Raw genomic sequence first — 9,337 nt, forward strand, 5'->3', positions numbered from 1 at the left:
GTGCTGGCACAACGCTGCTCCTGAGGGCTGTTAAAGAGCATTCAGGAAACAGGAGGTTTTGCCCAAGAGAGCTGAAGTCTCATCGGCTCAAAAGAAAAACGGCTTTTGGAGAAAGACGAGAAATTGCAGCAGCCAGAGTTGTGAAAAGCCTTGACAAAATATTTAACATGGAGAAAAAGAGAGTGCTTGCCAATTGCTAGAGCCTTCCTAATTCAGGTTATTAGATGGTTACTGCCACTACTATTAAAAAGACACTATTTTCTGAGTGATCTACACAAAGGAGGCCTGGAAGACACCCACAGGTTTTCCATGTGCCTTTAGCTCTGCTAATGGAGAAAAAATTTTCCTCTCATGAGATTCAATTGAATAATTATTCAATTCAATTAACAAATAAGTAATGTGCTATTTTGTGATGTATCCAGTAAATATATGCCTAGGAAATTCAATAGATAAATCTCTAGGATTGTTTTAGGTTCATCACACGTACATTGATCCAAATGGATTTTTTTAATCTCTCTATGAGGAAACCATTAAAGAATGAGGTTTCAAAAAAAACCTGAAAGAAATTAGCTTTCCACTGAGCTCCGCACAACAACGGTATTGTGTGAGTAATTCTACTACAATTTACTTAGTAGTGTGAAAAATAACAGCAGCTATTCTGATTGTAAATAACTTATTTTCTCATAGCAGAGACCCTTTACAAGGTCAACATCTACTGTCAAACTTCATGATTAGGCTCATTAAAGCAAACAGTCATGGCAGATATTTTTTTTTTTTTGAAAACCCACACTTTCAACTGATTTTTTTTTTTCTTGGCAGAAAGTTCCTGGTTTTCTTGAAATGTGTACTTGTTCTTCGGACATCCAAAATATGAACGTCTGATCCTTCCCCACCCCATCCTTCCTCAGGTCCCTTTTTTTACATTATTTAGGTGAATGATTCTAGTAAAAATGTTTTTACCTTTTTACATTTTTCACAGGAAAGCATTCCAATAAGATCTCTATTAATACAACGGTTTCTAGGTAGCAAGGAAAAAACCCCCACAGCATTTCTACTGAAAAAGCTGGCAGGTGTTGACTTTTTACCCAATAAGTGTAATGCCTCTATAAAAAGCACCATTCCAGCCTTACAAGCATTAAAATGGAAAATAAATAGAAGTGGTGAATATGGCACACCGAAGATTACATGTGAGAAACCAGAAATTCAAATCCCCTCTCAGAGGGGACATTGCAGGGGTAATGAGAAGATGCAGAAGCTTTTTAATCTCCAAAATCAGTCCCTCATGGAACATCATCGAGGCAGACAAACCAAATGGGGCAGCATGGGCAGAAAGGATTATTTAATGAGTATTGGCTGCTCTGAGACACCCACAGACACCCCAGACTGCAGCCTTGCAAAAGAAAGTACCAGAAGCCATCCCCATTTGCAATAAACTAATTACAGGTCAGGGATTTTCTTCTTGTTTAGACAAACCATACTGTTTTATTTACAGTGCTTTGCCCATTTGCAGCCGCATGAAGGTGGGAGAGGGGTGCGTGGATTCCTCGGACAGCAGCCACAGCACTGAGAGACACTGGAGTGCACTGGGCAAAGCCCACCTTATTAGAGCGTCTTAAATGTAGCAAATACCATACAGATCTCGTGGGTTTTGCTAGTGGGCTAGACAGAGCAGTCCAACACCATCCTCCCAAGACAATGCTTTAAAGGCCACTGGAAATACCACGCACGCAGAGGGCTGGGGACACACAGACTTCTGCCATTCTGGAAGAGCAGCCCAGGGCCTCAATACATGGGGACAGGTTGTGGGGACCACAGGAGCTCCCTCTGTTTTCAGATGGGCAGGAGGCTAAAGACAGGAGATTTTGTTTGCCAAAACCCTAAACAAAACCAGCTTACTTATTGTATAGAAATCTGCCTTGCTGAGAATAAGAGAAGAGCCGGGTCCAGGCTGCACAGGCACACTCTCCTACTTTCTCTGGGCTTGTAGCCTGCAGGGTACCATTCCCCCCCCCCCCCCCCCCCCCCCCCCCCCCCGCCCCCGCCCCCGCCCCTGCTGTAGCACAGCCAGCACTTGTTCCCACAATCCCAACCCAGGGCTGGAGAAGAAACAGCACCCTGCTTCATACAAGGAAAGAAAGGAAAGAAAGGTGAAGTGGATTCTACTCAGTTGCTAGAGGCTTGGAGTAATTTGCACTGTTGTAATTCCAGCAGTTGAGATAGCCAGAAAAATATATTTAATATTTCATTCTTTCTGCTTCCATATCCCCCCCCCAAGACATTTTTTCCTCAGTGGGAGAGAGTGCTAACAATGACTCCAATAGCGAATGAAATTCAAAGCCCAGATCTTTCCAGTTCTGCTTATTCTTTCAAGCTATTCCAATCCCCTTTATGTTCTTTCTGCACACACACATCTGTCTTCTTCAAAGCCTTAACCACCTCTGACACACCTGACCTTTCCATCCAAGCGCAATGGTTGGATGCAAAGAAAAAAAAAAATAGCCCTTTACCTACAGCAAGTAACTCTTTGTTTTGCCAGTCCCACGCCTGAAAATTTTGCTACTGCAGGAAGTAAAACGGTGAGCAACCTTTCCTTCTGTTTTGAAAAATGGAACTGTCATCTCTTTGAGAGAAATAGCAGCTTATCTTTATTTTGTCAGACATGACTTAGTTATTAGAGTCTTCTTAAGAAAATGCTACAAGAAGAATTAGGACAGTGCTGTCACAGAAGTGTCAAGAGTTCAGAAATTAATTTGACAAGATCCGGGAGATCTCAGATATCTAATTAAACTTTCTGTGACAGTTATGTTGTGTAAATACTGGAAACCCATTAAAATAAAGAATCAGGTAAAACTAGTTTCCATATTCAATTTATAGATGTTACACCCATTCAACAGCCATTTTGATTTAGATTAGACCCATTCAATTCATGCCAGTACACATAATTTAATCTATTCATACACAGAAAGGTCAGGTTTTAACTAAAATGTCTGATAAACTTACTATGTTTGGTAATACAACTATATTTTTGGCTGGAGTTTATATAAACACTCCTCTCCTCCACTTAGTGAATGAGACCATATATTGCCGTATGACAGAGCACATGTAGCTCCATTTTTTCAAGGCTTTAGAATAATTCCTGTAGGAAAAATTTATTCCATAGAGGAAGAGAATTTAGGCTAAAAGGAATTATGGCTAATAGATTCTGACCTCAACAGGCTATAATGCAGGCTGGCTTTGCACTCAGTAATATTTGCATCACACCCATATCTCATAGCTGTGCTAAATCATATCAACTCATCATTTAAAGAAGCCACTACATCCATTAGTAAATTGTTTTAATAGTTAATTATTAGCAGTGTAAAAAGGATGCGATTATCCCCAGCCTGAGTCTCCAGGGGCACTCTCAGCACATGGATTATACTACTGCTGCAACTCCTATCCAACGCCATCATTTAATGAAATATGAGAAACATTTGCAAAACCAAAAGGTGTTGGCTCTGGTTAGCCAACAGCTGGATACTAGAGCTGCCAGTCTAGGCTTAGACAGAGGGTAAACAGGGTTCACGTGTAAAACATGGCCCCACTGCTGTGCACCCAGGCAGCCCACACTGCCTCCACTGCGTGGCAGTAGCCGTGGCACAAGCCCATCCTCATTTGCCTCTTGTCCCCCAGTGTTACCTTGCCACAGGGTCGGTCTTTTCAGTCAAGGATGGGGAGGCTGCACATCCCCAGCGACGAGTACCAGTTGGTGTGTGGTTGCTAAGCAAGGTTATCAATACCAATTAATCCTGGAGGTGACGTCTCCTGCACATGAGGTGCAGATTCTGCAGCTGGAGGATGTGATTAATAACCACAGCTTCAGTGGCTAAGGTGGCAGGTGCTTCCACCACCACTGTGAATGAAGTGGAAAGTCACTGAGCCAGCTCTTTGCTGCCAGACACAGACCTGCACAGTCATCTTCAGTGGATGCAGATGAGCTAAATTTAAGGAACAATACTCAGGAGCTGCTCAGTACACAGAGTGTTGTTGTTTCACAGAGTACAATAAGAAATATAAATCGGTTGTTTCTGTTATTTGCTGCAATTTCTCTAACTGATCGCTCATCTTCTTAGCACTGGGGTTGGCTAGAAAGGAAGAGGAGCATTTGCCATTAAAGTTTTTGAAAATAACTCCAATAACTTAATTCAATTCCCCTCCAAACTATTTTCTGATGCAAAGATGTGAAAATTATTTGTTGAATTTCAAGTTAATTTTGCTTTCATTTTGTTCTTTGGTAACTGAACAATGCTTATTTTTCAACTGGCGTTTTGTGCCCCTCCGTACCCTCAGTTCTTACGCCCTCCATCTTTTTCCATCTCTTCTCCTTATTCAGTTAAGCTTTATTTTTAGATTGCTTGGCAGAAAAACACATCTGAGGGCAGTTACCTCTGCAGGTCCTTTGGGGCCAGCAGTCACCTCTGCTCCGGTGGCCAAAGGGGAAACGTGCGCCTCTCCAGCAGCATGCCTGGAGGAGAGGCGATACGCCACAACCTCCATCACCAAAAATCAATGAGCCTTACCTTGCGCGTTCACACTGAGGGGCAGGACCAAAATCTGTAGCTGAGTAAGGGGAAGGTGCAGCCCAGTAAAATGATCTGAGACTAAGAAAAAGAAGGTAGAAAGAAGAAAATTATTAAAAGCAAGAGATTAGAGTGAAGGGTTCTTCTGTAAAGATTTTTCAATGATTATAAAAGGAAAACTCCAATCACCTACCAGTGTGATTTGCTCTGGAGGCAGGATAGGACAACATCAAATCCCATAAGCAGTTTGCAGTGCTCTCTTTCCAAGCAAAATAACTCCCCACCACACATAAAACAGCATCTCTGTTCCTGGATAACCCCGAAACCCATGGTGAGTAATGAAGAAGAAAACAATGGGTTGTTGTTTTACTTCCCATTCCCAACACTCACTCTGCATTAGGCTCCATCATTTCACAACTCACTTGATGTAACGCGATGTGGCAGAACGTACCCTGATCCAGAAGCGAACCCTGATGCAATGCAGAATGGATGCCGTGGACTGAAGCTGCTCCTTCCTTGCCTTTCCTACCTTTGATCCATATTTTCTGCTTGTGACAGGCTGTTAAATAAATATCAGTGACAAGGCTTCGTATGCATTTGTTTTTCCGCAGCTTGCTTTCTTTTTGTTCGGCTCTCCAAGCTGAGTGTCTTGTTGACAAATATACAAACTCCATTACCAATTAATGACTTCAGCCCGGTGTCCTCTACTGTCTTTACTCCCCAGTGCCAGTTCTACACATTAGCCTGGGTAACATTCAAAGATAATTGTGTTTTGTTTATTTGTTTTGGGGAATAACAGCAATCAGACAGGCAAATCCCGGTCCTTACCAAAGCTGCAATTCTGTTCTCAAATGCAGCCTGCTCTGAGGAGAGTTAGCGAAGCACACGCTGCATTTGCTCAAGGTGAAACCTCACTTTTCTTCTTTCACTCTTAATTTTTTTCTTTTCCAAGGAAAGGACATTTTTATTAGCACATGGGCTTTTTGCAGGATTTGCACATCTAGGGGCAGGATTTCTGCAGACTCGATTTGTTTTGTCACTTTTTAAAGCCCACCCTTATTGCACACTGTGGTTAATTGAAAGTGGGAAGACATTCTTGGTAATATGTCAGCTCCAGCACACATATGTGGTCAGGATCACACGTATTTGTGCACAGAGACCTATTTCAGTGTGTGAAGAAACACTCCATGAGTGTTTTCAGAAGAGGTCGCTGACTTTGAGTACCTCCATTTCCAACGCAGCTGAGGCAGCGTAATTTTTGAAGGTTGGGTACTTGGGACCTTTGCAAGCAGGAAACCCAGAAATGCAATACCCATAGGAATCTGGGTAAATTAAGTCCCTGCAAGTCCTCTATGGAAGAAAAACATTTGATTAACACTATAAATGCAGGCAGAGACAGTACAGCTTGAACATATTAACATGGCTGCAAGAGAGAGTGAGCAAGGGGTGAGCTTCATTCAGCCTCTGTTTTCTGCTACCAGAGATGTAAAGTCTTGCTGAACAGCCGTGACCATGCTGCACGTTAACCAAGGAGACATGAGACACAGTTGGCAAAACACATTAGCATCTTCCACTCTGATAATTAGTTTAGTGAAAAATTGTTGCGTTATCTGTTTGGTTTCACTAGAGACCAATTGCAGTCTTAAAAAAAAAAAAGAAAAGCTCACATTAGGTGCTTTTAATAAGACAATAAACTCTATATAGAGTTTCCAAACAAGATTTAAAACCCATTCAGCACGTGAGTAATTAGCACAAGTCAGGTTGGAGGCCAAATGCATTATTTAGTAATGGAATTAAATTTACTTAGAAAGAAAGAAGCCCATTAAAATCCACAAAAATGCATAAGTGTCAAGGCAATGTATTTAAAAACATACTGCAACAGAACTACTAACATTGCAGAAGGATGTAGTTCAGATTTTAGTAGATATGTCCCCAATCTTGCGGTCAGCGATGGAGTTTTTACTTCAGCTATGCAGGAAGAAATAATCCTAGCAGAGCCATATTGCACAGCAGGTGTTCATCTCACAGATGGGTTGAAATCAATTATCAGCACTGACTGCTGTACCATTGGGCAAGAAGTCTGAGATCCTCCAAATTACCCTCAGATTGTCCATATTTGCATCCCAAAGAGCCACTGGAGATAGTTTTCCTGTACAGAAAGCCCTTACCCTACAGAACAACCTGTCGTCTTTTTCCAGGAATCTGACAAAGCTGCATTTTCTTACATGCTGTATTTTTAATTCTTTTTTTTTTTTTTTTTTTGTGGCATGGGCAAGTATCCTTATCAGTACAAAGGATTCAGAAAAAAATAAGCTATGCTTAGCAACCTCCAGCAAAACTCACAGAATGCATTTGACAAAACTTATGCTCTGTAATGCAATTCCTACAAAGGCATTCAGTACTTAAAAACTAGGACAAATTATGCTGTAAGGAGCAGAATATATAAATGTGGCAAGGAGCTTCATTTTATATTCTGGCTTCAGAGGGTTACTTCCAGTTGACAGCAGTGTAAGTGAGACCAGAATAAGACCCATGCCCACCAGCACAAAGACAAAGCTGGCTTTGTATAAGAAAATACAGAAACATCCCTTAACCAGGTCCATATGTAGGGTATTCTGAGAAAGGAGGTGGAGAGTTTGCATCTCCGCCATGAGTACATTCAGACCGTCTCTTATATGGCAGCTTAAGAAGTGACAGCAATTTTGGAGCCAGATTACCAGCTGACAAACACCCTAGTGACTCGCCAGCTCATCCCCATGGTACCATGTACCCTGCATCCCCAGCACTAAAGGACCATAATTTCCATAATAGTGAGCCAGCAGTGATAAATGGAATATAAAAAAATGAGAACAGAAGCAAGAAATATGGCAGCGTACTTGACCCTGAGACTGGTGGCTCTGGGAAGAAGAAAGGATGGTAGCTGATCTCTGGTGTAAGAGTATGAGGTTTCCAAGTCCCTCAACAGATCCCACAGCTCCGGGCCCTCTCCCATAAACATGCCTCTCCAGGTTCCTTCTTGAGGCTCATGGGAGTTAGAAGAGGTGCCTGGCTCCCCCCAGCAGGGCTCACAGGTAACCACTTGCTGCAGAGTGATTTACTCTTCCAGGATTTGGACATATTCCTGCCTCGGGGGGGGTAGCTGTTTGCTTTCAGAGCCAATTTCCCTGATGGAACAGGGATATCCACATCTTGCTTTTCTTTCCTTTTGCTTTCCATCCCTGCACAGGGAGCAGAGGAAGGGACTGGGTGTTACATAGAGAAGAGCAGCGCTCCCCCAGCCACACACCTTGATCCCAGGGGGGTTGCTGCCTTCACAACACAGAACAGCTCTGGACTGATATATAATTCAAGCAGCCCAAACAGCTCAGGCTGTTGGCATTTTATTTGCCGCCTACAGTCAATCTGACTTACTTCTCATTCAATTGTGTGAATGAATAACCCAGCATTGGCTGGGACACTGCTTACTGTAGCCCTTGCCAGACCAAACCCAAGGGCATGGCTGCAGAAAAGGGCTCGTGTATGCACTGCCATCCCAGCCCAGCACAAACAGCTTTTGCTCCAAGTTCACAAGGGATCTCTCATTGCAAGGTCTGCATAAAGCTTAAGCACAAAACAGCCTGACAGTCCTGAAAGAAGTCAGCAATCTAAGGAAAATGGGTTTGTAGGTGATGCAAAGCTCTCACAGATTCACTCTGAAGCTGCTGAGCCTCTTAACATCTTCAAAACCCATTTTCTCCTCCGGGGTCACAGAGGCAGCTGCATTTCCTGGAAGGCAGCTTTGAGATATTTGAGACTCCAGGAAAGCCGTGACATTAGCAAAGGTCCTGCCACGACTGCTTGTAAAACCAGGAGACTGAGCTCTCCATAGTGCTTTCATCCTCCTTTCAGGCACTTGCCTTCGTTTCTGAGCTGGCCACTGCAGTGAGGAGCCATCCCCACTGGTGATGCTGAACTCCACAGGCAGCTTTTGTGCTCTGTTTTTTTTCTATCTTGACCCTTCAGGCAAGTTCTCCAAAAGCAACTTTATGTCAGGGGCCTTCTGCTAATACCATCAAGCTGGCAGCAGCTGGACTAGGCAATGCATGGTGAGATGGGGAGGTCGGCACATCCTCCCGGCACTACTTTGGCACTTTAAGTCAAAGTCTCTTCTTCCATCCAACCCCTGGGTCGCTTCTGGCCCCAGGAGAAGCTCAGAGATCTACCCAAGCTGGGGTGGAAAAACCTTTGGACCAGAAGTCATTATGGCCACAACAGCATTTCACCACCTTAACAGTCGGTCTGGTTTCTCTAGCAGCCAACCTGTTTAACGAGATTTGACCAAAACTGAGTGTGTGGCCTGCAAAGCAGTTTTGCATCAAGGACTCACACACCAGCGAGAGACCTTTTCCCCCGGCGGTTGTTGTAATGAGTTCAGTGTAGCTAATGACTGTCACACACCGAAACCCAACCGGAATAGTTGGCTAGGGAGAAAATTAAACACTTCCATCGTCATCATTATTAAAACAGAGACCTGTGAAGGATTACTTGCATATTATGGCAAACTTCAATTGAAATGGGCCATTACTTGCCTCATTAATACTTCAAGTGTGTATGAATGCACCATCACAAAAATATATTAGTTGGAAACAAATTCAGGTAGAAGGAAGAAACCCCACAAAACAAATTTCATTAAATAATGAACACACGCTACACCTAGCCATCCTGAGATTCAGCCCAATAGTGTCAAAGACAAAATCCTGGTGTTCTACTTATTTATAAGGTAAGATTATCTATTCATT

This window comes from Phalacrocorax carbo, chromosome 16, assembly GCF_963921805.1.
Source record: "Phalacrocorax carbo chromosome 16, bPhaCar2.1, whole genome shotgun sequence".
Classification (NCBI taxonomy): Eukaryota; Metazoa; Chordata; class Aves; order Suliformes; family Phalacrocoracidae; genus Phalacrocorax; species Phalacrocorax carbo.